Here is a 24,549-nt window from a genome sequence, read left to right as displayed (position 1 = left end):
CACCTCTGGGGGGAAACTCGTGTCTTTTTCTGATTTACAAAAAGGCGACTTTCAGGCTAACAGTGGTCTTGTGGGGATGCTTTGGCATCAGCGTCTATTCAGAGTGAAGCATGAGGTCTGATAAACACACGTGGGAAGCTGCCCTCATGTGAGCCTTCAGAAGCCACGGCCAGTGCCAGGAGGTCAAGCGCACCTCATTTCTAACCGCAGACAGGCAATTCCAGGCTCATCTCTTCCCTGGGGGACTCTAGGCTGAAGCTAATGGGCTTCAACCTTGTTTCTTTGAAAGCAATTGCCGATAGAATTAGGTAAATGCAACTTAGACCCGAGCAGTGGTTTCTCGGACCTTGAGAGAGCCCATTAGCTGAGCTAGACGGCTCCCTCCCAGTCCACAGGCAGACGCGGGGTTAGCTGAGATCAGGGCTTTCTCTCGTCACGTGCTGCTCCCACTGAGAACACACTTCTCTGCAGGCAGGGCATGTGACTTTGCATTATCTGTCACCCAGCTTGCCACATTGCATGAGCCCAAACCGTGATGGAGGCGAACACAACCTCGGGTGACATGTAGCGTTTTGTAATGCATCGTAGCATTTAAATCTACATCAGCCAAGTGGCACATGTTGGCTTTGACACTAGATGCTCACTCTTCCGAGGATGTGATCTAAAGTCCTCAGGAGAAAGGATCTGACGTGATGAAAACATTCCAGACTTCGGCACAAGGATGGTGCCTCTAAACTACCGTTGGATGGGTCATGCCCTGTGGGGAGATCTTCTCCCAGAACTGATGTCGGTGAGTCAAAGGATGCAATGGACCACTGATGGATCAACAGCAAGTAACTTAGGAGGCAAATAACTGGATGACCACTGTCTCCTCCAATCAGGATAAGGCTACATGATTTTCTCGAAGTTTATACTGAAGATCTTATTGTCACCAGTTTTCTAACCAGTGGATGACATACATGAGATTTTTGGGAGAACAGTGATGATGAATGATGAGTGAATAAATGACCTGAGTCTCTAAGGCCAACTCTTCCCTGTAAAGAAAGATTTGACAGCAGAATGCTATCGCCTCCTCTTCTTCCAGCTGCTTGCTGCCTGAAAGACTGGGACTGGGACTAGTAGCTATGGGGAACCTGATGCTCTCCAAATCCAACTCAAGGCACAGGAAGGGAATTTGGGAACACACAGCCCTTGGAAGCTGAGAGGCAGTGGAGTTACAGCTCAGGCTGTCAGTTTCACAGCAGATGGGGAATCCTCACAGGTTCCTCTTAAAAATAGACGATTCACTGCAATGTCAGAAGGGGCTTCAGGAGCCCCCAGTCTGCCTTTAGGTTATAGATGCTTCCTATTAGATCCTTAAAACAAATTTCATGCCCTGGGGGTCTCTTGGCCCCAGTTGGAGAGGAAGGAAAGCATCTGGGAATAGGAGTCAAGGCTGCGTTTCTCAGGAGACTATTTTTATTAAGTAGACTTGGTACCACCCAGGGCATAAGTGACATCGTAAGTGGCAGGCACACTGCAATGGTGATGTCAGACTAATGACTGTCTTACATCCATTAGTCTTCCCTGATGTGACTACATTCTTTTTTTTTTATTGATTTTTATTTTTGTTTTATTTTTTTACCTTAGGGAGAGGGAGGGAGAGAGAGAGGGAGAGAAACGTCAGTGTGAGAGAAAAATATCAATTGCTGCCTCTCGTACAGTCCCCAACCAGGGGCTAAACCCACAACCCAGGCATGTGCCCTGACTGGGAGTCGAACTGGTGATCTTTCACTTTGCAGAATGACACCCAACCAACTGAACCACACTGGTCAGGGCTGATGTGCCTAAATTCCTACCTTCCTGTCTCTGTAAGACTGCGTGGTCGGCAGTAACAGAAACCCACTCATACTAACTCAGTTGAAAAAGTGCAGTTAGGCCTTGCCACACCAGAACTGGAAAGCCACTTGAGTCTAAGCAGCCCCTCTTCCTCCTCGCTTGGTCCCTCTCTCCCTCTGGGGCCATGTGACCTCCCGCCTTCACGGTCCCTGCATGTCTCTTTGTCTCTCTCCTGTCATTATCTCTCGAGCCCCATGTCTATCTTTTCCGGTCTAACTGCTTCTCCATCAGTTTTCTCTGCCTCTCCATGTGCACAAGGACAAATATAGCTGCCTTGGCCTATTCAAATTCTCCTTAGTTCAAGAGACTGAAAAACAGTACTAGTATCTTGTAGCTCCCATAAAAATTCCCAAAAGACTTAGGATTGAGTCGGGTCCACCCCAGTTCAGCCGGTGGCAGCCACTGATTGTCCACGTAAGCCACTCAGCGTGGACCGGCTGACAAACCATGGGGCCGTGCCATACACGTGACTATCATCACTCATTCCTGTGACTGTAGAGTGTTCTCAGCAATGGGGACAATGAGCTGGACGTGCCCTTCAAAAGGCACCCTTTTCTCTTGTATGTCCTCTCTGCTTCAATTGTGTCCTTCAACCAAACTGCACACAAATCCTGGTCTAGTGAAAGAGAGTTGGTTTGGGAGTCGGACAGACTGGGCAGCAAATGTTGGCTCACTAATCACCGACCATATGACCTTGGTCAGGAAGCACGAACCTTAATTTCTCTGTAAGAACAGAGGAAATAGCATCTATCCAAAGAAGTGCTTTCAAGGAATAATGATTTATTTTTTTGAAAGAGTCACCTAAACTCAGAATCTTCACTTCTTGAGGATATGTTTTATTGATTTTGGGGAAGAGAGAGAGAAACATTGATTGGTGTCTCCTGTGTACGCCCCACCTGGGGATCAAACACACAACCTAGGTAAGTGCCCTGACCAGGAGTCGAACCTGCAAACTCTCAGTGCATAGGACATTGTTCCAAACAACTTAGCCACCCGGCCAGGGCCAGGATCTTCCCTTCTTCACTTTCCATTCACTCCTTACTCTCTGATTTCTGGCTTCTGTTGTTGCCATTCTTGTGAAATTATTTTTTTAAGGTCAAATATGATTTTCCTGTTGCAGGTTTTTGTCCAATCCTATGCATCATTTTTTAAAAGAATTTACCACTCTTTGTCTTGAAAATGCTCTTTCTGTGGCTTCTATGACAGTACACTCTGTTTTTACAAATTTATGTTGGTTTCTTTAAAATTGTTCTTTTTAACTTTATTTATTTTATTTTTAGAGAGAGGGGAGGGGAAAGAGGAAGAGAGAGAGAGAAGCAGCAATGTGTGGTTGCCTCTCATGCGCCCCCCACGAGGCATCGACCCACCACCCAGGCATGTGCCCCGACTGGGAATCAAACCAGCGACCCCTTGGTTCACAGGCTGGTACTCAATCCACTGAGCCACACCAGCCAGGGCTAAAATTTGTTTTTAACATATAAATGAACAAGAAGAAATCATCCATCTTTATATCATCAAAAAGTTAACTACCGCTAACATGTTGGATTCTCTTTTTTATTATTTTCTTTATGAAAATTTCTCCACCATTCTGTAAGAAATATACTTGCTCATGATATAAATTTAATTAATATGGAAATGAAAATGATTAAAAAATTAGAAATAGCTCAGCTCTCTCCATCCTGAAAGTCTATTCTTTGGATAACACAACCAAAAACTCCTCATTATCCACAGCATCTGTTTAAAATGCAAATACAGAACTAGAAAAATAGATGGAAATACATTTTTAAAGAATAAGCTCACACTATAGATGCTATTTTAAATTTTTAAAATTGAACTTAATTGAACTTTACTTTAATGGATGCAAAATGGAAGAATTATTGAACTTGAAATAAATATTTCTTTCACTACAAAAGAAGCAATTTTGTAAAAGACTCCTCCAAAGCTAAGAACGTTAGGAGGTTAGAGTCCTCTATGTGTCTATTTCAGACCATCGTGTTCCCGGCCTCTCTGACTCCCTGCACCCACCTCCTGACTGGTGTTAGCTGCATTTTTGTTTTGTTGCCCACATTTGTAGCTTTCACTTTGATTTATGTACATAATCTTTACGGTTGCTAGGAATCTGGTTTGGGTTCTACATTTGGCTCTATATTCAAATGTATTTAGTGCTCATTGCCAGGCCTTTTATCCTGGAGTGTCCATTCCTGAGCTTTTTATTTTGACTTATTGCAATGCGGAATTTTGTTAGCCACGGTTTTTTTGTAAGTGCTCATGGGTCTGTGTTCTGAGTGATTTCCTTGAAGTCAGTCTCCTTAGATGAAGTAGTGTTCACAAGTCACATGCTCTTTCCCTGAGAACTCAAGATGTTGCTCCTTTACTTTCTTCTAGTATCAAACATTTCTGGGGGCAAGTCTGGTGCTATCCTATTTATTGTTCTTTACCGGATGCCTGAGAAAAATGTCTTTTTACCTGTGTTCATATAATGTGTGGGGGCGACTTTCCTCACAAATCCTCCCATGTGCCATGGATGAGAGTAAACATGACTGAGACATGATATAATCTCAGGGGGAAAAGGCATTGAGCAGTGGCCAGTTTCTCAGAGGAAAAAGGCATCAAGCCCCTTCCTCCAAGGGCTTTTATTGGGTTGTAATACACAGGAATACAGGGCGGCAAGGATCAAACAGTAGATAACCTTTCAAAGAAATCTGAGGACTTAGTCTGAGTCAGAGTCTGTCAGGAACAGAGTTTTAGGGTTTCCTGCTGGAACCCTTAACATATGAATGAAAGCACTCTTAGCAGAGCAGATTTCACAGGTTTATCAGGAAGTCTTTGTGATACCAGATTTTTCCCCAGAACACGCTCTAGCAAGGCAAGGAGCTGCACCCCTCCCCAACAGGTATTCAGGCTTAAGGGGATTAGAGCCAGGAAGCACTTCTCCCAGAGACCCTGGGGACTCAGGCTATGTCAAAGCCGGAGGTGAGAATCCATTGCTCTTTGTTGCAGCCCCCCAAGACCTTCCATGAAGGCCTCCCAAGTGGTGAAGTCTGGACTAGGTTTCCCCTCCTCTGAGGGGTCTTACCCGTCCGACCATGCTTTGGGGGCAGGGAGGAAACTGAGGCAGCATTTGCTACCTGCTTTATCTCCTGTGGCTCACAATCCAGAGGTCCTTAGCCACAGGGGGTGGAGTTACAATTCTTACAACCAGGCAAAACGGTCTACAACAATAATGTAACTAGGTTTGATTAGCATCACTAGACCATATTTTGATGTTCAGTGGTCTGAGCAATAGAGATAACATAGACAAAATGCCCAGCACAGAACCTAGTACAAGAGCTGCCCAAGTATGGTCCATGGGCGAAATCGGGCCACAGCCTGTTTGTAAACAGTTTTGCTGGAACCCAGCCGTGACCATTCATTTCTGGACCATCAGCAGCTGCTTGTCTGACACAGCAGAAGAGCTGAGTGGCGGTGACAGGGACCAGATGGTCCGCACACCTAAAACGTTCACTGTCTGTCTCTTTACAGGAAATGTTTGCCAACCCCTCACCTAGATAAAATCTTTTTCCCACGCACACATTTACTCTTTTTTTCATAAAACCAGAAAATGTGGCCATTGACAGAAACTTTTACACTTCGCTTTTGAGTCTAACACATTTTCTAAAAGAAAAGTCACCATGAAGTCTAGACATGGGCCCTACTGTCCTTTTCTTAGCCACCTCCAAAGAAGCGCGCTTGTATTCTATCATTTGCGTATTATATGTTCTTATCTTTCAAAGATGAGCTCACATCTGTGTCCAGGGATTTGTCTACAACTGAGGCAGAAGGATGCTCCACTTTAAATCTATCTTCATGCAGAAACTTGCTCTCCCCCCTTCACATGGTCAGATGGGCCATGTCCAGTCATAAAAAACCAATTTATACCAACCACAGCCCGAGATTTAATGGGGGGAAGGGAGTGGAACTGCTTCTGATTCGAGTAAAGCTCAAGAATATTAAGTCTATTAAAGGTAATTTTGAAATAGGCTAGATGTTAAAAGAGTTGTGCTGTAATGACTTTGAACTGCACTTGAACAGGATTCATCTGGGCCTGTCTCCTGGGGACCAGGCAACTCTCTCCATAAGGAATACCCGTGGAGATCATTTCCAGCCCCACGAACTGTCATCTGCGTTCATCGTCCCCCGCCCCCATCCCAATTTGTGGAAAGTGGTGACGGTGGTGAGATAGGGGAAAGAATTCAGAGTCTGCTTTTTGGTGACTGGGAAGGTTGAAAATAGATATTTCGTAGAAGGTGAGATAAGGAACCTCCATATTTTATGGTGTTTGTACATAGAAGATGTTATCAATCTATCAGCCTTTTAGGTATCTATTTGCCTTAGGTCAGTAAAAATTAGAGGCAGAAATGTTATTTAACTCTGTTATCTACTCTTTGCAATGAAGTCGAGGTTGACAGGTTAAACACAAAATATATCTGGCATTGAGTACATATTTACAATTTATATAAAAGCTGAAATATAGCTTGTTCTGGTTCCTCTCCCGTGGACAACAGAGTAGGCATCTATAAACCTGAGAAATATTATGAGCACACACTTGAGAGTCAACGGACTCAGCAGGTATTGCCTTAAGCAAGTTTCTTACCCTGCTCTTGGTTTCTTGATCTTTAAGACGGAGACAAAATAAGCGTTAACTTTAGTCAAGCACTACTTCCTAGATACGATGCTAAATACTTTCCATGGATTATCTCACTCAATTATCACAACTTTTAAAGTAGGTAGTATGATTACCTCCACTTGTATGAGGAAAGTGAGGGATAGAGAGGCTCAAGCCACTAGTAAGGGGTGTTGCTGGGGTTTGAACTTGGCAGACGGGCTCCAAAGAGTATTTTGCCACCTATCAATAGTGACCTTGTTAAAAATATAAAAAGAGAAACATTTCAGTCAATTTCTTATCATGTGCTTTGCATATGGCAAGCCCACAACAAATGGTAGTGATCTAAAATAATGATGATAATGGTGATGAAAAGAACAGTAAAAAGTCAAAGTGATTTAGAACAGGTGTGATCAGAGTCCCTGAAAGGGCTGCTGGCCCCCACGCGAACAGTTCTCCTGATGGAGAGAGCACTTTCTTCACTTGCGCCTGATCCCTCTTGGGAGGAAGACTGTCCCTTCCCACAACAGTGCTAATGAGGTTCAAAGCTGCTGAGGCCTTTTATCTCGGTTCTGGATTTTGGTCTTTGACCATGGGGCACATGCTCATCCTTTATCTTCTGCCGGAGTCTCAGAGTCAGGGATGATCTTTGCCTGTTCCTGTGGGCTGCTGGGTAGAAATCAGGGATTGTTACCTTTCGCTGTGAAGTGCTTCGGGATGGGATCCACCCAGGCTAATGGGCATCAGTGAGAAAAGATGGAGCCTCCCTCTTCTGGGAGTGTAGCCTAGGCTCTGCCTCTTCCATAGCAAGCTAATGGCGGGAAGGATGCTTGAGAGATAAAGCAGAATCTGTGAGCTGAAGAAGGGGGGTTCAGGGCGGGCAGGTAATAAGAGGTGAAATCTAGGTAGTAACAATGAAAGGCATTGGCAGGAACTGCAAATCGCACAAGTCACAGAGAAATAAAATTTGGGTGGGGGTCACATGGTTAAGGAGACGAGCAGTACCTTGAGAGAGTGTGTGAAGACCAAAGTAATGGAGAGCAGAGACTTGAACAGATTTTTGTACACCAGGTTCATGGTCTCATTACTCCCAAAGAGTAACGAGACCATGAACTTGGTCTCGTTACTCTCTCTTTTAGCCAACTTAAAAGAGAATGTTAAAACTCTAAGATGTTTTCTGTCGACCTCATGGTAGCCACAAAGTAAAAACCTCAAGTAGATATACCCAGGATAAAGAGAGAGGAATCAATGCATACTGCAAATAACCATAGTAGCCCAAAGCTGGAAGCAGTCCAAATGTCCATGGATGGGTGAATGGATATAGAAAACATGGTCTACCCACACAGTGAAACAGCTCTCAGCCTTAAAAGAAAAAGAAATTCTGACATATGCCACAATGTGGATAAAACTCAAAGATACTGTACAAAATAAAATAAGGCAGACACAAAAGATGCTGTATTCAATATAATTGCACTTACACAGCACCTGGAGGGGTCAGATTTGGAAGGTAGGTTGGTGATTCCCAGGAGCAGGGAGCAGAGGGATAGAAAGAATTACCGTCTAATGGGGACAGAGCTTCAGCTGATGCAGATGGCAAAGTACTGAAGGTCGACGGTGGTGATGGGCGCAGAACAATGTGAGGGCACCTAACATTCCCTGGCCTGTATATTTAGAAATGGTTAAAATGGTCAACATTGTGTTGTATATTTTTGACCATAATAAACATAACGAATAAGGAATAAAGGAAATCTCCTTAAAAAGAATAGGCAAGGATGAACGGCTGGACTTACAGCCTAATGCACATCTCTTACGTGGATTTATGTTTATATTTAGTGGTGGTGGCAGCTGGGGCGAAGAGGAAACTGGCTAGATGTGTATACATTCCATTTCTGCCCATCTGAACCCACTGGTGGAAATAAGGCCTATAATTTATTCCTGGGAGCTGCCACAAAATGCGGGCAGTCCCGCCCCCCTGCCAATCACTCAGCAGAGAGGTCCATGGGGCCCAAGGGAGATCTGACGGCGGGTGTTATCACCAGGGTTCCTGATGACTAGAGCTGGCAGGATTAGATCAGCAGAAAAGTAGGTCAATGGAGAAGTCATTTGCTGGCTTGTGAAGACTTCCACTGGGGTGGGGGAGAGCAGGCTGTGCCGGGACTGAGATTCAGCGCAGAAGCGCCTTCACCCACACGGGGGTCAAGATCGCTAATATCATGAGCTTACACAGAGCCCTCTGGAAGCCAAACAGCATGACTCTCATTGACTCTGGCAAGCTCTCCAGTGTTGGCAGATCAGGGCATCATGGGACTCTCATCTCCCTACAATTAAACAGATAATTAAGAAATAAGAACATATTTTTTCAATGTAAATTGATAGATGCTGGTTGGTAATGTTAGCATCAGGAATAAATTGAGCGGTAATCTGAAAAGGATGTTATTGCTATTATACAAATAAAGATCTGTCTCCAAAACCAATCAATTTAGCAGATATATACCAACAATCAAATTGTTAAAAATGACTTCTGTGAATTACCCAGTGTTCCGTCTAATGGTGCCAGAAGCAGCTGGGAGACAATTTAGAGCTGATATGACCATACATCAGGAGTGCTTTTTCATCCTGATGGTTTTTGTTCCCTTCTGAGCAGTGTAGTGAAGCCCTCAGCTTTGTTTAATGCGCCCATGTGAAAACAAAGTGTATTTCACTCTGTGGGTTAGCAAAGTCATTTCGACAAAAACACTCAGGAATATATGCACTCAATATGGGGAGAATAATTCAATTTCCTTTTTATTACTTCAGCTACAAGGTTGCAGTCTCCTTAATTCTTCATTAAGCCCTCTGGCTCACGAGGAAGTTGCTGTTCTTTATGGGCTGCCATACCTTTTTCAAATGAATGTGGAAAAGACTCACAAAGGGCTAGTTACCATCAAGTATTTCTGTCTTGTTGAACAGCCAGTTCAAGGAAAGCAGGACGATTGAGTGAGTACCCTTTCTTGATTGATACCTGCAACACTTGAAATCCAGGTCTGTCCAGGCTATGATTGTCTGTGGATGCCTAATCACCAAGCCACAGGATCTGCTGGTGGCCTTTATTTCTCTTTGCATATTCATGTCAGCTGACAAAGCAGTTAAATAGTGGCTGAACTGAAAGCAATTTTCCCAGCTGGGAGCCCGGACCCAACAGGAATCCACCTTCGCTAAAACACTTCCAAACTTAGCTCTTACTTTGAAGTTTTGTCTAGGAACTTAGAGAAGGTTTATTCCAGACACAATTAACAGTGAGAGCAAAACATCAACTGTAGCCAGCGGCCTCCTGCTGAGCGTTAAGTTCTTTCCTCTGCAAATGGGATGCTAGGAGACCTGCCAACAAAAATAAACATGGTCCCTGCCTTCAAATAACTTACACAGTGAGGAAATAGCTAGAAAATGGAATGGTCTGGGAGTAACTGAGGGGATACAAACTAGGGAAACTCCCATGACATGGATGGGCTTCGGGAGAGAAAGTTCCTACTTCTCTCCCAAAGGGAGGCAGGCAAGCTCTACACAGGGCATTGTGGAGGATTAAAAAAAGAGCCACTTCCTTGTCTTAAGTGGAACAATCTAAGCATCTAGTTGAGGGAGAAGCTTAAAGTGCTGGCTCATATAATACACTGAGAGAAAGAGAGAAGTTCAGAGGCGGGGGAGGAGGGACCACCAGAGGAGGGCCTGGGTCAGCGACAGGTTTGAAGAGGCATCAGTGAGACGATAACTGTACATAGAAAGGACCTGCCCAGTAATCAACTGAAGCCAGAATCTGGACCTGAGGAGGAAAGTCAAGAATGAAGATGTAGGTGTAGAAGTTTTTGTGGAAAACTGGTCAGGTACATTGTAGAAGGTTTGAGAAGTCCCGTTTTTCGCCCTCAAAAATATTCCATTTCTTCCTCGACAAGCATGCATTCTGAAACTCTCAATGAAAAGTCCCCATGTTTTAGCATAATTTTTTTTAAAGATTTTATTATTTATTTTTAGAGAGAGGGGAAGGGAGAGAGAAAGAGAGGGAGAGAAACAGCCATGTAGGGTTGCCTCGTGCGTGCCCTCTACGGGGGACCTGGCCTGAAGCCCAGGCATGTGCCCTGACTGGGAACTGAACTGGTGACCCTTTGGTTTGCAGGCCCATGCTCAATCCATTGAGCTATACCAGCCAGGGCCTAGCATAATATTTAATATGAAAATTTTGGTAGCTCTTAGTGGGTCCTTTGCACCTCCAGATCCTCCCTCTAGCCTTCCCCTTGAGGCTGGTGCATTCTGCTTGCCCTCTGGCTGCCGAGTGGCTTGGCCAATGGGAGACCCAGGTGAAAGATGAAAGGCAGGAGGAGAGTAAGGTCGAGACGTCTATTTCCTGTGGGTCCCTCTTTGCCTAATCGCAAGGAGTTGGCCACCTCTCTCTGCACAGCTACTTGCTTTACTTTCCAGTGGCCACTCCGCCTCCTTGCCAGCACTGCCTAGAGGGGCAGTCAGCTCTCTGACGTTAGCCAGAGGGGTGTTACTTTTCCACATAATGCATTTATTAAGCTTTATTAACCTTATCAAATGTTATTACTCTATTAAAGTCTTCTCAGTCACCTAGTTTTCACGGTCCTTTTCCTGACAGGGCTCATCACAATTGAGTCCCCTGCAAATATTGATTGACTGGCCAGTTAATTGGTATTAACTCAGTCTTAGTTCTAATATATCTTCCTTTAAAAAATTCTATCTCATAGTAATAGCTTTTGGGGTGATTTCTTTTCCTAAAATAAAATACTTAAGATAGTTTTCCCCAAATTCAATATTTACCAGTAAGAAAATGATTAAGTAAATTATTGCCCATATCTATTTATGATATAGAAATGAAAAAAGGATGAGACATTCTTACAGGTATGAACATGGAAGTATCTCCAAGATATATGAAATGAAAAAAAAATCAAGCAATAGAAAGAAACAGGCTCAGTCTACCCCCACTTATGAAAACAACATTACGCAAAATATAAATAACATTTCAAATGAACTCTTGCTCCATCAAACTGTAGTTCTAAATTTTTCCTTTGCATCATCTCCTATATTCCTGCCTCAACCTTACACTTCAGCTCCATTATACAGCAGCTAAGTCAGAGTAGACATTCAGTGTTTGTTGGATGAACTAATTAACTATAATTTTCAAACACATCCTGCAATTGCTTCCCCACCCATCTTTATTGAGGTATAATTAACAAATAAAAATTTGATATGCTTAAGGTATATGACTTGATGTTTTCATATATATATATATGTGTATATACACACACACACACACACACACACACATATATATATAGTCTGTCAGAAAGCATCTAGTCATGTAATATGAAAAATAGAGACATTTACTGAAGAAGATACAAGAACCATTATACAGAGGACAATGATGCCTTAGTCCCTTTCAAAGTAGGCACCTTTGAACCTCAGGTAGTTCTCCCAATTGCCATCAGCTGCCATGTCAGATGTTCTTCAATCTCATCAATGGTCTGAAATCTCTTCCCTTTCAAAGGTGATTTTAGTTTTGGGAAAAGCCACAAGTCACAGGGTGCCAACTCTGGGCTGTATGGGGGCTGAGTCACCTGGGGGATTTGATGTTTGGCCAAAAAACTCTGCACGAGACATGATGCAAAAGCTAGTGCGTTGTCATGATGAAGCTGCCAATCACCAGTTGCCCATAGCTGCAGCCTTCTGAATCATCTGAAAGTTTCTGTGGAGGAATGTTCAGGCTTTACGCAAAATTTGATGCAGGGTGTTACATTACTCACTCAGTCACTTTGAATGCCGTGGCCACCCAGGACACATGCCCACTCAATGGTGCCTACCATCTCCACTGACAAGTACAGTGAAGTCACTATTGTTTGCACATGCACATTCCAGTCTATTTTCCTTGGATGTCAGGTTATATTGATATTGGGTAAACCATTCTTTTTATATTAACAATGGTTGGACTTTTCTGGACAGGCCTTGTATATTGTGAAATAATTGCTACAGTCAAGCTAACTAACATATCCATCACCTCACATGTTAATCTCTTCCCTTTTCTTTTTTTTTTTGTATGCACAGTGAAAACATGTAAGATCTGCCCTCTTAGCAAATTTCAAGTATACAAACGTTATTGTTAACTATATTCTGCACTTTCAAGATTCCATCATTGTGCCAGTTCATTCTGTTTCATCTCTTTGGAATGCCATGAACCCTCCCTTCACCTGTTGTAGGTAGGCCACTCCTCTGGCATCCGCTCCAAATCCCTCCTCATCTGTGCTGTCTTCCCAGCTAGAATCCCCTGCCCCTCCCCTGTGATTCTATAGCAATTCAGCCATTTGCAGCTTCATCTAAGCACTTAGGACAGCTTGCTTTGTATTCAGATCCAACTCCAGACTCTAAGGTCTTTGAGAGAACGTTAGCAATTTTGTATTTCTAACATAATAGCATAGCACCTCACGCACAGTCGGCACACCATAACTAACCGGTTTATTGTCTTGAATTAAGTCTAATTACTTATTAGGGTCTGGTGGACCAGGTCTTGCTGCCTCTTACAGATCATTAATGGAATGTCTCCTACATCAATTAATTATAAAATTGAGTGCCATCATATTTTAAATAATTTACTCTAGAACTTCAGGTGATTTAAATCTAAGGTAAAAAGCAGATGAGGAGAGTAAGAGCATATATAGGAAAAATGTTCCTTTGTTGAATATTAAAGTCGACACAGAGAAGGTCAGGGCCTCAGGTGAAGATCCGGCCTGGCCGACGGGGGGGATGAGCAAGTGAGGAGAAGCTGGCACGCAGCAGGGCAAGCTCCCCGCCCTTCTCTCTAGGGAGACAGGCGTATTTTCCTGTCTACTGTAGCTGTGCTTCCCCCCTGTGGACTCCCCAATGAGTCAGAAGCTGCTTCTGCACAGACCCATAGTCCACAGCTTGTAAGTAATTCTCAAATCTAATTTATTAAAAACTCATTTATTTTCAACAACACCAGATTTCTGATTAATTCCCAGCACCATGGGTTATTTAATGCAGTGGGTTTCATTGTCATTTCTGATTTCCCAAAGTGTTTGATTGATAGGAGCTATTGTGGGCTTAGTCTGAGAGCATATTGTTCCCTTGTCAAATGACAACGACAAAAAAAAAAAAACCTTATTGATGAAATTGCTAGGTGTCTCTTGAATAAGATAGAAATACAGTATGGCACTGGAGACCCACAGGTGTTCGGCATTCAACGGAGAAACTAAAAATCATACTTTGAAATGTCACTGAAATGTATGGCAGATATTTCTGTCACTGCTCCACCTAAAAAAAAGTCTGGCAGAGTATGTGCTTGTGTTTTTTCATCTAATGTCAAAAAAGAAAAGTTTATTTCCATGTTGCCTTTTTATGAGGGTGATGAAATGCAGGGAGTAGATTCAGAACCATAAATCATCTTCAAATGAAACCGGCCTTATCTTAAAAAAAAAACCTCAGAACATTAAAGACTGATTTAAATCTTTGAGGAGAGTCACCCTTAGAAGACAAGATATTGCCTTTAAAGCTCAAAAGAAAAAAAAAGTGTTTGTGTAGCTGATCTGCCGCACTGAGTGGAAAACCTTCTTATCCACTGCCTTATCCTGTGGGCTGGGCTGACCCCCCTTCCCCAGCAGAGCCACAGACCCCAGCCAGGGACTGGGAATCAGGCATCAAAGTAACATCCACAAAGGGGAAAGAAGCAGGTCTTCCACATACTAGCAAAGCACTTTCACCAGTGGGTGTACTCAGCTGCTAAAGTGTGGCACCTCTCCCTACAGGTCTTCCATCCGTGTCATTGGTCCCTTTTCTCTGTTTTTCTGGATGGACAAGGACCCTTACAGGAGGAGAAGTGACCACTGAATGGAAAACCCAATCCCCTCTCATTTCTCAAACGTGAGGATAACCAGATCTTTCCCTCCTGAACAACTCCTTCCATAGCCCTCAGTGTCGGCAGCCCAGAGATTCGGATTAGCTTCTGTGCCAAACGTTTCCTTTAGCACAGTGTCTAACACTGGACTCTTCTGCTATTTACGCAATGTTCACTGTCAAAGAAACTACATACCACCTTGAACGGCTTAGAGGACACATACTGTGTAAAACTAAGAGCTGAGAAGTCAAGAGTCTGAGAAGAAAGCACAATGTGGGCGTGTCTCCCAGCTCCTATCCATCACGTCCGCTTGCCTCCCCGGAGGAAATTCTAAGAGAGCAAACCAGGGGATAATGGCACAGGGTCCCGAGTTCTTGAGGTTCTTCCTCCCTGGGTCCTGCCGTATAGCCAAGCAGGCCCACTCAGGTGCAGCTTCTCAGGCATAAACACAACTCTGCTGACACCAGCAATGTCAGTGTTTACTGACGCTCTGCTGCCAGAAAACTGAGTGCTTGGGGATACTCTCCAAGGAGGGGTTTAGAGTAATTTACCTACAAATATCTGTGTGTAAGGACATGTATTTGCTAAACGACTACATACAGAATGAAGATGGTTTTAGTGCACTTTACATAAGATGTTAAAATTGTGGCCTTTACAAAAAAATACAGTTTTAAAAAAAATCTCCACTTTTCACTAAGATTGACTGAGATTTAAAAAGCTAACATATTAAGAAGGTGAGGAGAACGTGGGGAATAAACACTTTTATATTGCTGTATATGAATTGGTGCAAACTCCATGGAGAGCAGTTGGAGAATATCCAACAAAATAAAACTGTGCTATCAGAGATTTCTAGTTTTAAGGTGGCAGGGCAAAGCTTTTTCTGCCCCCTTTTCTTCTCAGAAATCACCCAAAACCAAGGAGAAACAAAACACAATTCCATAATCCATAAATTTAGGAAATATTAATAACCTCAAAATATAATATATGAACTTTAATGAGTTCATGATTTTGCAGAGTGCAGGAACCCTCCTAATTGGTTCAACAATAGGATTCTTAAGACACGTAATAGCACAGAAGGCCTGAATGAGAGAAGGGGCTAAAACTGGGGAGATGGATTAAAAATAAATAAAAGGAACAGAAAGAACCTCTCAGAGTCTCACCCCATCTTGAGCAGCCAGGGCACTATCTCCCATTTACCCTGTACCAAGAAGAAGTCAAATCGGAGTATCTTCAACCTTAGGGACACCAGCCCAGTAGAAAGCAGGGGATAGCCACTAGCCTGAAAAACAAAGATTATGGGTCAAGTGAACAGAGAGACAACCACCTCCCACCCTGTGTGAAGCTGCCAGAACACTAGGAACCAGCCTCATTGCCATGGCCCCCACTTTTCCAACCATGCTCTACCCAAGAAAAGCAAATTCTGGCATTCCTCTCTGTAGTAACTGAATGTCCCAGAGAAAATACCTAGAGATACTAGGAGTTATGAATTCCACCAATGAAAGTCAAGCAGTTTGCTATATTCACTAACTTACAATAAAGTCAGCAAGCTCGGCTCTGTAATTAGCTCCTTTGAAAATATGAACTGAAAACCAGGGACCTCTTGACATCTGAGGAAATCTTCCAATATGAAAGATACACACCCACACACAAAGGGGAGAAAGGGAACGAGGGAGCAATGGAGACAAGTTAGGTAGCAAAAACATTATCTTCAAAAAACAAATATAATTGATATTAGAGATAATAAAATATTACATCTATGGGAAAAGAATGGGAATTATAAAAAGAATAATCAGTGAAAAGCTTTAAAAAATCATAACAAAAAATTTTGTGTGTGTGTGTGTGTTTTTAAGTAAAAGAGTGGAAGAAAGAGTGTTAAGAAATCTCTCAAGAGAGTGTAACAAAAAGACATGGAGATAAATCATGAGAGAAACAATTGCAGAATTTGAGGTGGAAACCAAGAGCTTCAACATCTGAGTGATGGATGTACCAGAAAGAGAGACAAAACAAGTCACGGGGAGGGAATTAGCTAAGAAATAATACAAGACTGTAGGACATGAGTCTCCAGATTGAAAGAGCCCCAAAATGTCAATACAAAGAAGAAAAAGAACTACATTAAAGCAGACCATTGTAAAACTTCAATACATCAGGAATAAAGAGCTTAAGCCTTTTAGAGATTTTTTAATAATCATATACAAAAGATCAGAAATGAGAATGGTATTGGATTTCTCAACAGTGCTATTGGAAATTAGAAGACAGTGGGAAATGTTTTTGTGACACTGGAAAGCTAGTATCTTAGATTTGAGATGGTATTGGAAATTAGAAGACAGTGGGAAATATTTTTGTGACACTGGAAAGCTAGTATCTTAGATTTGAGATGGGTCATCAGAAAATGACAATAAATTAAGATTTCTTAAAGTTTCATAAATAGTGCATCACACTTTGAAACATCAACTTTACTGTCAGGAATTTATTCTGTGGTATATTCACACTGAAGAGTATTAATATCATTAACCAAGTGAGCCCTGATTAGTCTAAATAAAGTTTTGTTAGAACACAGCCTCACTCATTCCTTTATACATTCTCTATGGCTGCTTTCAACTCACTTGCAGAGTTAGACTGTGTAGCCTCCAGAACCTAAAATATTTATTATCTGGTCCTTAACAGGAAAAAGTGGCTGGCCCCTGGTCTTGGCCTGTGGTTATCAAAGATTATCTGAAGCATCTGTAAAAACACAGATTGCTGTGTCTACCACTAGATTCAGTAGGCCTGGGTCTGGCCTAAGAATTTGCATTTCCAATCCTCTCAAATAATCCTTGAATTACACTATGTAGGCACCTACCTATTCTGTGTCCTTTCTGAGCTGCTGGTTGCTCTGTCTACCATGTACTGAGCATTCTGCTGAGTGCTGGGGAGGAAGGAGGTCGTCAGGAGCGAGGAAACTCTGGAGATGCCTCAGGAATAAAACAAAGGACATCGATACAGAACAAAGACCCTGTTCCAAGACCAGTTGTAGCCACCTCTGGAAAAGCACTGAATCATGGTGAATCATGACTACACCTGCGCAGAAAATGTGACATGACCCCTGCTTCATTATATTAGCATCATAATAAGTTAGCATGGCAGGCCCCCTCTCTCCTGGTGGGCAATCAAGGAAAATCATGGGAGATCATATGCACCATAATGTACATACATTAAAAGTAATGTAACTACTTGTACATACACAATAAAACCCCACCCAAACTAGCCAGGAAATAGCCGCCCTATAAGAATAGAATCCCCCCCGGTCACTGAGCGTCAATCTCTGCTCAGAGTTGGCCCGCTCCCGTGTTCTGTGGAGTATACTATCGCTTAATCAATCTTCTCTCTCTCTTTATGCTGTGAGCTCTCTGTGTGTTCGGTTCAATTCATTGTTCACAATCACCAAGAACCTGGCTACCTGTGCCCACCTGTGCGACACTAGGATTGAACCCACAGCTCTCAATTTGTCTTATCATAAGCCATTTAATTTTTCCTCCCAGATATTTGGAGGGAGAGCCATAGAAACTGGAAAAGAATTATAAGGCTTGGGTTCAAGTTTCTATTCTACTGTGTCCTTGGGAAAGGCAGTTTATCTCTCCGAAGCCCTGCAGATAACAGAATGCTATTATCTACTTTATGTGGCTATTGTAAGAATTAAATGGGAAATTCCATAAAAACTATTCTATCGATGCTAACATTTTATAAAGTTATATTGTTATGCATTAGTGTTAGTAACCTACTGCGTTGTAGCATTGCTTTTATTGATAATCCTAGTAGTTCTAAGCAGATGTGGCTATGGACAGAGAGACAGGCTTTGCCAGGGAAGAATTCATACAACATTAATTAGATCCCTCTCTGATTAAAAAGAAGGCCTTTCACCCATTAAGTAGCTTCAGACATTATTCTGCATTCAAAGGTAAATATTTGCCTTCATTCTTGGCAGAAAATAAGAGCGTGCAGGACAGGGGAGTGGCATAGACAGATCCAACTACCCAGACAGGAAGCTCAAAGCAAACCCTGCCTGGGTCCCTGCCCAGAGCATCGGTCTTTGGACTCCATTCTCAAAGTCAGCCCCCTGTGCCATGCCAGCCTCCAAGCACCCCCAGGTGCTCCAGCACCTTCTGCTCAATTGCTCCAGAAGGCCCCAACGCACTGTGAACATCTGCCCACGCAGGAAAGCTCAAGGAACAACTGACAGCCCACTCCAAGCTACAAAAAACCATTAGCTGGTAATGACCCTTGGCACAGCCACCAGTTGGACTAAGAGTTGATGCAGTGCATGGCAACATCACAAAGCTCATCAATGTCCCCCTCCTGCCCCTGAGCTGATGTTCGCTGGCTGGCTGATTTTGTGAGCATCTTTTCTCAAACCTCACTGCTGTACCTCTTGGGGAGGTTAACCAGAGGTGGAGGCCTGCCTGTCTGCTTCGTGTTTGCTCTTATGTCAAGGTCAGCGTAACTCACTGGCAGCCAAGCCCCAGGTTGCCCAGCAGGTTGGCGTACACTGCTGGAGTCCTGACTCGAAGCCCAGTGCTTGCGTGGGCTCCCTCTTGCCACAATGCCCAAGGGGCAGACTCACTAATTCCAGGGTTTGTGGCCACGCCCAACTCACATGAAACCCAGATGACTCCCCTTAAGAGCGAGCTCTTGGCTGTGCAAGAAACTTCAGTCCTGGCAGCGTGTGGTGAGAAGACTCAAGCCAACCAGGGCTACTTGCTGCAATGGGGAAACAGGCGGTGTCCACTCCACGTGGAGGCAGGGCCTCCTGGTGCAGCCTCATCAGGAAGTGTCGTGCCTCCGTGAGTGAGATCGCAGGTGGTGTCACCCTTTGGAGGGACTAACGAGATTGTTTATGTGTTTGGAAACCGAAAGGCTGAAACACGCAGTTGGCTTCTGATTTAACAGTGTGGGTTCCTCCTCTTGAAAAGTAAGGGAGCGAGAGAGCTAAGCCTGGCGCCTGCTCTTCCCACCGATTTACTTTGGGATATTACGTAAGTCACATAATCTCTCGAGGCCTAGGCTGCCTCCTCTAAGACAAATTAGAGAAAAGAAAAAGTCACATGATGATCTAAGGCTCCTCCAAGCGCCAAGGTTTTATGATTCTCTTGAACTAATTCCCGGGATGGCATCCTAGCCCCCTCTCCGGCCACCCCCCCCCCCAACACACACACTCACAGAGAATGCAAATAATTTTTTAATATGAATGCAAGCAAAATGTAATAAAGAAGGTAAATTTGCTGCCACAAATTTGCATAATGTCTTCTCAAGCCAAGCAGAAATGGCATTTGGATTATTTGCTGCTTTGAATTATCTGTACCACCACACCCCTGGGTTTGTGCAGATAATTGGGAGGTGACTATATGGAGGGGAGATACACAGTTGTCACATATGGATCACATCACAGTAGCATTTCTGAGTTCAGGTTAATATGATTAACTCAGTGGAGGACAAGGAAAAGCATGAGTCAGACCTGTGTAGTTTTATATAAAGAAAAAACCTCTTTTCGGATGTTCTTCATTGTGCTGCTAATCATAAAAGGAAAAAGGAGGGTAAGAAATTCATGTGTTCACTAAATTCTGAATCAGTAGACTCTTGCATTCAATTTTGGTTTGCGATCAGAGAAACTCTAAAGGCATGAGTCTGGATCACCTGTGCTGGGTGACAAGTGACAGGAACGAGGCATATAGATGGTGACAGCACCTAGCCAATCACCAAGCAGCCACTCAGCATCTCAGCTTTGTCCTCAGAGGCAGCCACTCACACAAACGCTGTAGAGAAGTGATTTTCCTCTAACACTTCAGTGAAGCTAAAAAGGCTCTAAGCTTGCCTGTGAAGATATACAAAGAAAGCACATGATTTGGAATACAGCTGAGAAGAAAGCCCGGCACCTGTTCAGAGGTTCCCATTTACTCGGATTCAAACACGTGAGCAGGTCCTTGTAGTGAAGGCCTTTGGGGTTCTACTGAGGTAGACACTAGAAGCTGCCTCAAGAGCTTCAAGGGGGTGGTTTTAAGACAAATACAACAAATTACTACTCGACAAAGCAGATAGTAAAGAAATGAAACATTTTGCCCCCGAAGGCAATATAGAATGAAAATAGAAATAGGCTCAAAAATTGCTTTGGATAAAGTCACAACTTATAAATCTGTAAGAGAGGGTTTCCTTTGTAATAAGTAAGCTCAGTATACTTGACCCTTGATGGAGAGTGGCTGTGCTTGCCCGCAAACCCCTTCCTCCCACTCTGAGGCTGCTGCTGCTGATTCTATTATTGCTACTATTCTTCACTATTGAATGCTAGGCAATTATTCAAAACTTTGTATGCACCATCTTATTGAATTCTCACATGTACGCTGTATTAGGTGCTACTGCCCCCATTTCAGAAGAGAAGCAGCAGAATATTGTACAATGCTCCTGGGTTGAGTGTTCACAGCTCACACAACCCTGCCACGCCATGTAACCACATCTACGTATCACATGACCCCTCCCCCTTTGCCCCTTTGCCAATGGGTACAGGGGCAATCGCCTGGCCCAACCTGCCTGGGCCAATCACGTTCTCTCTCCCAGAAACATGGGCTGTGACATGAGGGGATGGACACGGGTGTGGAGTATGCCCATTAATGGCAGAAACTCAGCAGAAGAACAAACCCTGGAAGGAAGTAGAATCTCCTACTTTGCTGGTGGGACTGTAAAATGATGCGGCAGATGTGGAAAATAGTTTGGTGGTTCTTTAAAAAGCTAAACGTAGCATTTGCCATGTGACCCGGCAATTCTACACCCCGGGATAGACACGTGCACACTGAAAATAGGGACTCAGATATTTACCCGCTATTGTTCATTGCAGCCTTATTTATAGCAGTCAAGAGGTGGAAATGATCCAATATCCAACAACAGATGAGTGGGTTAAAAAAACTGTGGCATACCTATACAATGGATGTTATTCAACCATAAAAAGTAATGAAGTCCTAATGCAGGCTATGGCGTGGATGACCCTTGAAAACAGCATGCTAAGTGAACTATCCCAGACACAAAAGGAAGGACAGATATTGTATGATTCCACTTGTGTGAAATATCTATAAGAGGCAAATTCATAGAGACGAAATGGCTCAAGATTACCAGGCACTCAGTGAGGATTTTTGAAAGGGTGTTCAGTGTTTAAATCAAGAATAAATCTGCTTTTACTTACACACAAAATTATCCTTTGTAGTCTGCAATCTGACTAGTACAGATATTTTTAGAAGAGCAAGCCTGCATTTCACTATTTATTTAATCTAAAGAAGGTCTGATAACTCGTGAGGAAAGGGTCCCACCCGTCTGGGCTGCCTTATACCCAATCTCCTCTATGACTTATGTTTGCTAAGCCTGGCTTATCAGCTCGGACATGACCAGCATGTCATTCACAAAAATATTTCTTAAATGTAATACGATAAATTCCATCCATGAACCCGCATAGGGAAATACTGTTAAGGATCTAGGAAGAAGTAATAACTACCACACCTGAAATGCAAATGCGTGTGCCTATGTGGCAGACGCTGTCGTTCGATTACAAAATATTCTTTTCCCAAATGTCTTCCTCCTTGGCACTTCCCACTTTGAGGGGGTGGGAGGTTGCTCTTTTACAGCTAAAAGTGAGTGCATGGCCCACTTTTGTGTATAAGAGAAGTAGAAGACTGTTGGGCTAAGGTGAGGCGGGGCTTCTGGAAAAGAATTTTTTATTTTATGATAAAAAGGGAGATGGCCCTAAAGGGGAAAGAGACACAGAGTGCTGTGGTCATTGTCACATGGGGTGACAGGCTTCATGATGAAGGCCAACAAGCTAAAGATGCAGAACGAAAAGGAATGAAGACCTGGGCTCCGGATTCGATACAGAAATAACTCACCTCCTCACTTCTTCCTCTTTTTAACACACTTCTACGGAAGAATAATATGCAGACAGAAAAGATACCAACCGTAAATGTACAGCTCAGCAGAATGTCACAAACTGTACATACCTGAGCAAGCAGAACCTGCATGGGGAGACAGTGTGGTCAATGTCCCAGTGTCCTCCCACACCATGTCCTCTTTCAGCCTTTGCCTCCACAGGGATAACCCCCTTCCTGCTTCGAACACCACTGATTCATTGGCCCGATTTTGGACTTTATGTAAATGAGATTGCACTGTGTGTAGTATTTGGTGTCTGGCCTTATTCATTCAATATTATGTTTGTGAGATTCTTCCCTATTGGTGCATGTAGTTGTGGTTCATTTTTTCTCATTACTGTTTGCCAGGCAGGGGCGTCCAGCCCGCAGCCTGCAGACCGCATGCAGTCCAGGATGGCTATGAATGCGGCCCAGTGCAAAATCGTAAATGTACTTAAAACGTTATGAGATGTTTTTGTGATTACATGTCTCCTTGTATTTCATGTGTGACCCAAGACAACTCTTCTTCTTCCAGGGTGGCACAGAGATGCCAAAAGTTTGGACACCCTGCATGACTTCCATATGTGTGTCCATCATGTATCCTGATTCATTGACTGTCCAGTTGATGAGCATTTGTGAACTGTCCAGTCTGGGTTACTATCAATGAACATTCTTTGACTGTCTGATAATAAGCACATGTGTACATTTCTGTTGGGTATATTCCTAAGAGTGCAATTGCTGGGTGTTAGGAGATGCACAGCTCAACGGTTCATGTGGAAAAGCAGTAACGAAGCCATGTTTGGTTAAGCCAGTGTGAGCTGGGTCTTCAGTAACTTACAAGTGAGTGCATGCTTGACCAATGAAGCCTTCTGGTGTTTTAAAATATTCTTGAAGTTAAAGGGAAAATTAATTAAATTGTTTCAATTCAAACAAATGTAGTCAGGAAACTTCACTAAACAACTACATGTCTAGCTTATTTGGGAATATTAGGAGCTCTTACAAGATAGAACACATTTCCTGATGGAAACCATAGGTTGGATCTGGAAATTCTGGCTGTCCACACTTACACAGTGTTTATTATGTGCCAGAAACTATTCTCAGGGCTTTCCTCATATTAATGAACTCATTTAGTAAGCCCCAACCATCCTCCAAGGCTGATACTGGTGATATTCCCATTTTACAGATAGGAAACTGAGGCAGAGGGGTCAGATACTTAGCCCACAATCACAGAGGTAAGCAATGGTGGGATCAGGATTCTAACTCAGCCTGTCTGGTTTCAGAATATGTGCTCTGAGCTACTACATGCCACCAAGAGAAGGGCCATGTGTGTTCCTGTTCACCACTCTTCCATGTCAGTCTCAACCGTCTAAGATCCTGTTCTGTTCTCATGTGTGTCAACCTGCCAGGGCTCCGGGGACCTCCGAGTGTGCAGCCTTAGCATTCTGCATTTTGTCGGGGAAAGGAAACCCAGCCTATAAGTTCAGAATTTCCCCCCCTAACCTCCAAGGATACTTATCACACTATCAAATTACTAACTTGTGGAATTTACAATAATTCCATATATTTCCCGATGTGCAGCAATTTAGCAATTCTTACCTTCATTCATTAGAGTACATTGCCCATATCCCCAAAATTCTCATGGATTAAAAAAAGACCAAACTATTTCTTTTGGCCAATAGTTTGATAAATAATTGTTATTATACATTAACATCAGCACAGGGTGGCAGGCGCTTTAGGCCTGGAAGCTCAATGATGCTGATGGAATGAGGCAAAGGGAAAGTATTAAGAAGCATGGGAGCAGGTAATCAGAAATGAGAAAATTACCTGCGCTAGGGCGAGTTATCTAGGAGAGCCTTGAAAGCAGGCCATAGTGCTGAGGGGAACATTTTCACTTAGTCTGAAAACTCTGAAAGAAGAGAAAGGAAGTCGGGGCACACAAAATGCTGTTTTGGTAGATAAGTCACTGAAAAATTTATTTTCCAATTGGAGCTGGAGGCAAGAGGAGTGGTTCCTGAAAAGCAAAGGAAAGTTTCAAGGAATGTGGAGAAAAAGAGAAAGGATACATGGTGATCATCAGTTCCTTTTGTTTTTCTGGTCACAGTACCTCTCCCGGCCTGTGTAGTTCTGTAGAACTGATCCCACCCACAGGTCCAGAAATTGGCATGCAGCCCAAGTGTGGCCAGTGAGCATATGCCATTTTGCTGCCTATACTAATTAGTTCA

This window comes from Artibeus jamaicensis, unplaced genomic scaffold, assembly GCF_021234435.1.
Source record: "Artibeus jamaicensis isolate MK-2021 breed Jamaican fruit bat unplaced genomic scaffold, CSHL_Jam_final scaffold_3307, whole genome shotgun sequence".
NCBI lineage: Eukaryota > Metazoa > Chordata > Mammalia > Chiroptera > Phyllostomidae > Artibeus > Artibeus jamaicensis.
Note: the sequence above shows the minus strand (reverse complement) of the source record.